This window comes from Nanorana parkeri, unplaced genomic scaffold (assembly GCF_000935625.1).
Source record: "Nanorana parkeri isolate BGI_ZX_2015 unplaced genomic scaffold, ASM93562v1 scaffold1598, whole genome shotgun sequence".
In the NCBI taxonomy this organism is placed as follows: Eukaryota; Metazoa; Chordata; class Amphibia; order Anura; family Dicroglossidae; genus Nanorana; species Nanorana parkeri.
The window spans coordinates 108,478-114,376 of record NW_017307866.1 but is presented as its reverse complement, the minus strand read 5'-3'; positions in this window follow the sequence as shown (position 1 = coordinate 114,376).

Below are 5,899 nucleotides of genomic sequence, written 5' to 3'. Positions count from 1 at the left end.
GGGGCGTGCTGGGGGCGAGGCCGGGGAATGCCTCACCCGGAACCAGAGGTACCGCACATCACTGCATTGCACACATACTACAGCCAATTCAGACAGGAGCCAATTAAATTGATATTAAAGCCAAAGGGGGGAATTTATCAAAACTGGAGCAGACAAAATCTGGAGCAGATTTGCATTGCAACCAATTAGCTAATTTTGAAATCTCAACTGAGCAAACTGAAGAGAGAAGTCGATCGGTTGCCATGGGCAACTGCTCCAGATTCTGTCTGCTCCAATCTTGATAAATTCCCCCCAAAATGTTTTTAATTTTTTGCAAATGCACTAAATCACTTACAATGAATGCTGCTGCTTGATGTTTAAAAGTTTTAGATTCCTGCAGAATCAGCTGGTCCCCTGAGCTCTGGCTCTGATATCCTGTTTTAGGGAGGCTCCTTTCCTTTTCAGGGTCCTATGGAGTCACCCTTGTGTGTGCTAGTAAGCTATGTATGTTCCCACAAACACAGAGCACAGCAAGGCAAGACACTTCCTGTCCCTCACTCCCCTGTCCTCCTTCCTACTTCTCCAAACTAGTAGATGGACAGCTGCTGGAGTCTGCATTGTCCCTTACGATCTTGTACTGGACAGGAAGTTCAGGGAAGCTGAGAGAGTTGGAGCTGTTCAGAAATATGATGACTGTAAGTACTTGGGAAGAAATGTAAAGGAATACTTTGCTGGGCAATGTATATTTGATTAATCTGGATTCATTATTAAAAAAAAGTTTGAGAGTTTAATACTACTTTACCTAGCAGCATGTCTTTGGAGTGTGGGAGGTAATCCATGAAAGCACAGTGAGAACATGCACACTCCATGATGACTGGGATTCAAACCAGGGAGCCCAGTGCCACAAGGCAGAAGTGCCAACCAATAAACCATTGTGCTGCCCTACATGTGTCTCAAGGCTCCATCCTCAGCTTTGACCTGAGCACAGTGGCGTCACAAGGGGGTTGCGGCCCGCACCCGGGTGACACCATTGGAAGGGAAGACTAAAAGTCATTTTGGTGTCACCACCTCTAAAAAGTCGGGCACTCGGTCATGAGCCGAGAGCCTGACAGTGTCAGGAGAGAGGAGGGGATCCGGCTGCATACCTCATCCCACCGGGTGAACGTCCCTCTCTCTGCTGGCGTCCATCACTAAGATGGCCGCCGACAGGCGTCAATTAGATGACCGCGCATGCACGATGATGTCACGGCGGGGTGTCATCCGGTCTCCGCTCCGAGTGACACCCAGCCTCGGGACGCCCCTGGCTGAGCGCACCTTTACAAAATGAGACAGAACGGGTGAAAGATGAGTGATCTCTAAAGGAAGCTGCGGCTCTATATTTATATCTGACAAATGATGCGGTGCATTAGCTAGTTTGCTATTGGCTATTGCAAAGTGCAATAGCCAATAGGAATCTAGCTATGCATTCTTATGCCAACTGCAACTGGGAGAATACTAAAAAAAAAAAAGTCTGCAGATAGCAAAGAAGCTATTGCTTCCTGTGCTATCTGCCATCATTTCAGAGGGGTGCTCTCTACCAGAGAGCACCCCCCTGAAATGCTTATTTCAGGTTGGGATCCCTGGCATTGGCCTATACACATACAGTACAGCAATAAAGTAATAAAATGAACTAGGATCACACTAATCCAGCACGTTATTATTCTGAGTTGCCCCACTCAAGCGGCGGCCATATTGAGTGGGGCACGTGAGATTAATAACGTGCTGGATTAGTGTGATCCTAGTTCATTTTATTACTTCATTGCTGTGCTGTATGTGTATAGGCCAATGACGTTGGATCTGTATGTGCGTTATAATTAATCGAAATTAATCGATTAAAAAAAAATTTGATTAATCGAACAGGAAATTTTTAATCATTACCAGCCCTAGATTATTATAAATATTTTTGCTTGGCTTTCATTTGTCAGTTTAACACCAACATCCCCTCTGTGGTCTCGGCTACACATGTCCCAGTTTATCCTCGGTGGGTATTGTGCTCATTCAGCTCGGCGGGTCTGATGGTTGAGCTTTTAGCAGTTAGGAAATGACTGTCACTGAAACATTGCACTTCATTACTTTTTTTCTGCTGTCTAAGCGACATAACCACCGAGCAAGCAGCAGTAACAGGATAAAGCAACACACCGCAGTGATCGCGTTCTCAGCCCTTACTCAGATGCTGCGTACAAACATCCGCTCCGTATCGCCGGATATTTTTAGAGATTAAAGAGTAACTCCTGCCAAAGTGGTCATTGCTTATAGGGAATATGAAAACTGTTTTAAACTTTTTAGTATTAAACTCTCAAGCTTTTTTACAATAAGGAATCCAGATCAAACAAATATACATTGCCCAGCAAAAACATTTTTTTACCCAAGCACTTACAGTCATCATGTTTTCATCAGCTGTTACATAATGACATCATGTAACAGCTCCAACTCTCTCAGATCAGCTTTCCTGAACCTCCTGTCCAGTACAAGCTCACAAAGGGACAGAGCAGTCTTCAGCATCCGTCCTTCTACTAGCTTGGGGAAGGGAAGAGGGGGGAAGGAGAAGCAGGAAGATACTCACCTTTGCTGTGTGTCTATGGACAATGCAGGAGGGTCCTACCGCACTCCTTACTGGTATGTCCCTTGCGGTGTGTGCTGTCATGCCTGATGAAGAGACCCTGAGTGGCCCTGAAACGTTGCTGTGTGACAAGATGTGTGTGCATCAATAAAATGATCACTTCTTGAAGATTTAACCACGGTGTGCTGGTGACATACTTTACTACTTGTGTGTTTGTGAAGACACGCATAGCTTACTAGCACGCACAGGGGTGGCTCCATAGGACCCTGCAAGGGAAAGGAGCCACCCTAAGGCTGGATATCAGGGGCCAGTGCTCAGGGGACCAGCTTTTTCTACAGGAAACTAAAACTTTTAATCATCTTCAAGGAGTAGCGTCCATTGTAAGTGATTTAATCAGGGTTTGAAATATTTAAAGTGGACCTTTACCCCCTTTCACTAAAAATCACATCAGCATGCAGCTCTGCATGCTGATTTAAAATCATCTTACATTCATTAGTTAAACAAACATGTTTTTCATTTACTTACAAAGAGAGTTCATCTACTTCCTGGTCCACTTCCGGCAAAATGATGTAATGTGCCAAAGTGTTGCATCCGGGGAAGGTTACATCAGTAGGAAATCTCATTTGTAATCTCACCTCAGGGATCTCAGGGAAAAGCATTTAACTCCCCTGAGATGATTTGCATGGTCACGTGTCCTAGTCACATGGCTAGTCACATGTGCCAGAAATTCAGGAAGTGAAAGGAGAGCTAGTAATCTGCCCTTAGTAAACATGGACGCTGTCTGGAGACTGGGGAAGAAAAGAGAAATGCGGTATGCAAAGAATACAAAGCCGGCAATTATCTAGAAGTATGTGTGTGTAGATTGTCATTACTAAACATTTCTAAAGGTGTTTTTGTTGTTATTTTGAAGATATGGTAAAGGGATGCTTTAAAGCAGTCCTTCACTCTTTCTTTTTTGACTTCCTGGCTCCTTTATTTTTTGCGGAGGGGGGCTGTTTATGTTTGCCCTACCCCCACAGCCATTCTTGCCTAAGTGAGAATGACATGTCCCTACCTTGGAATATCAGTAGGCTACAAGAAAACAGAATGGTCGGAGGGTGGACCCGGAAATGAAGTCATTGGGCACTGGCTGGCTGAATCTGGAAGAGATAGTCAGATCCCAATGACTGGGTAGAAAAAATGGCGGCATGGGACCCGACGTGTGTCAGCAGAGCAGCGGCACCTAGCAGGACAATGGAAAGAAGAAATAACGGGGAGTGAAGTTTCTCATTAGGTTATGTTGGGCCATTCTCGTGATCACACAATGTAGCTAAAAAGAGACACCGCTATCCAGCTCTGTAGCTTTTTATGTCACTTCCCTGCCCTACAGGCTGTTCCTCACTGCACTGGTGTGGTTCCCCCTCTATACACTCCTCTTTTAGACATAACATATCATTACCAATAACCCTAGTCTTGTAGCAGTAAAAGATGCATTTTTTGTTGAGTTATCAAGGCTGATTTACTAAAGGAGTTTAGACTGTTCAAAAAAAAAAAAAATCATTGCTTTTCACATGATTGGATAATAAAAGTGAATCTTCACTCCTTTTCATGTGAACATTCTTAACCTCATTGACTCTGCATTGAGTATCCAGCAGTCAATATCCTATGTTCACAATGTTTGACCTCCATCTTTCCTGACAAGTAACAGATTGTCCTTTCCACTTCACATCACTTTGTGTTCAGCAGCCTTGACCTACTGTCAGCCTCTCATACATTCCAGGAAAGTGTATGTATGAAATCTTTCTTTTTATATTCAGCCGTCTTGTTTTTCAACCATCTTCTTTCTCGTTCTCTCCTTTGACTTTCTCTTTCTAAAGAAACAAAACTGTGTACAAGGTACCAGGCTCCAGCAAGAACTAATTGGCCTTTTCTGAAGGTCATTTTGTAGATAAAGTTTAGGTGCATGCGCAGTCAGAATTATGATAATTACAAAGCATAGAAAGCAGCGGGCTAGTTAATAAACTTGAGGAATTGATTTGAAGCTGAGACGTGTAGGAGTTTGAATTCCTCGCATAATCATGCTAAACAAAAGGACATTTCTGTTATATTAACAATCAACCTGTAGAAGACATCTTCCTTAGTGTATGCATCAGTGTATACAATAATGGAAATACATCTATCTATTCTCATATCAAGTGATGTCATTGTTTCTTGCTCCTTCTACTAATCAAGTAGATTACTCTGTAGTATGCCCTGAGGCCCTAAAGTGACATTAAAGGATAATCCCCCCCCCCCATGTTAATGTCAGCACTTACCTTAAATGATGTCTCTTAATCCGATCTTCTTCTTTCCTGATGTTTTCATCTGTCCCTCCAGCGGTGCGGCGGCTTTCCGATTCAGCGCTGACTCCTCTCTGCTTGCAGGCACATCTGATCCAGCGGTGTCTGCATGCGGGTGCACGTGTCCATAGACTTACCTTGAGTCTCTGCTCGTCTCCCGCCCGCGAATCTGAACTGCGCATGCACCCGTCCCAAGATGCTTTGCGGCTGCCGGAGCAGTTTCGTTTTCTTGCACGGGAGCGCGCAGCCAAAACAAGGTAAGTGTAAAACGCTGTTACGGCGTTTTTTGTTTTTTCTTTAAACTTTTTGCCTATATCTACTGCTTGATAGCAGTAGATATAGGCAAAAAAACGGAGGCTTTAGAACCACTTTAAGGCCCTGAATTTATGGCTGCTGTGGAAATTAGAGGGCAGTATGAAGCGCAGCCACAACACATACAGCCATTTCTGGTGGCCACCCTAAAACATGAATATTTATGATTAGTATATGGATAGAGGTGAGCAAAGAACACTGCAGACACCCACAGTGCTGCCCAATCAGGGGAAAAAGGAAATCGATGAGACAACAAGTCAGAATGCTTCTCCCACCATCCACCCCCAACATTAGACATAAACCCTGGATCTAAAGCCAAAACCATTTTTTTGTGTCTAATTTTGTATAGGGTAGGAACATGTTAAAACCCTGGTCAGGTTTTTATTGCCGTCTGTGTTTCTGCTGGGATTCACCCATCATTATTTGTCCTGTTGACCATTGTCACCAGGAGTAAAGGTGAGGAAAAATTCAACATTTTGAGTTGCCACCAGAACAGGAAAAAAGAGGAAATCGTGCTGAAATTGTCCAGATTGGTAAACTTGTCTAGGGTTAATTTAAAGAACTACAGGCAAAACGTTCATTTTAGTTTTGGATAGAATGGAGGGGGATTAGAACACCTGTTTTTTTTTAATTGATGTGTGTCCCCCCGTTAGGGAGATTCACCTCTCTGTTTGTCTTGGTGACGATTATC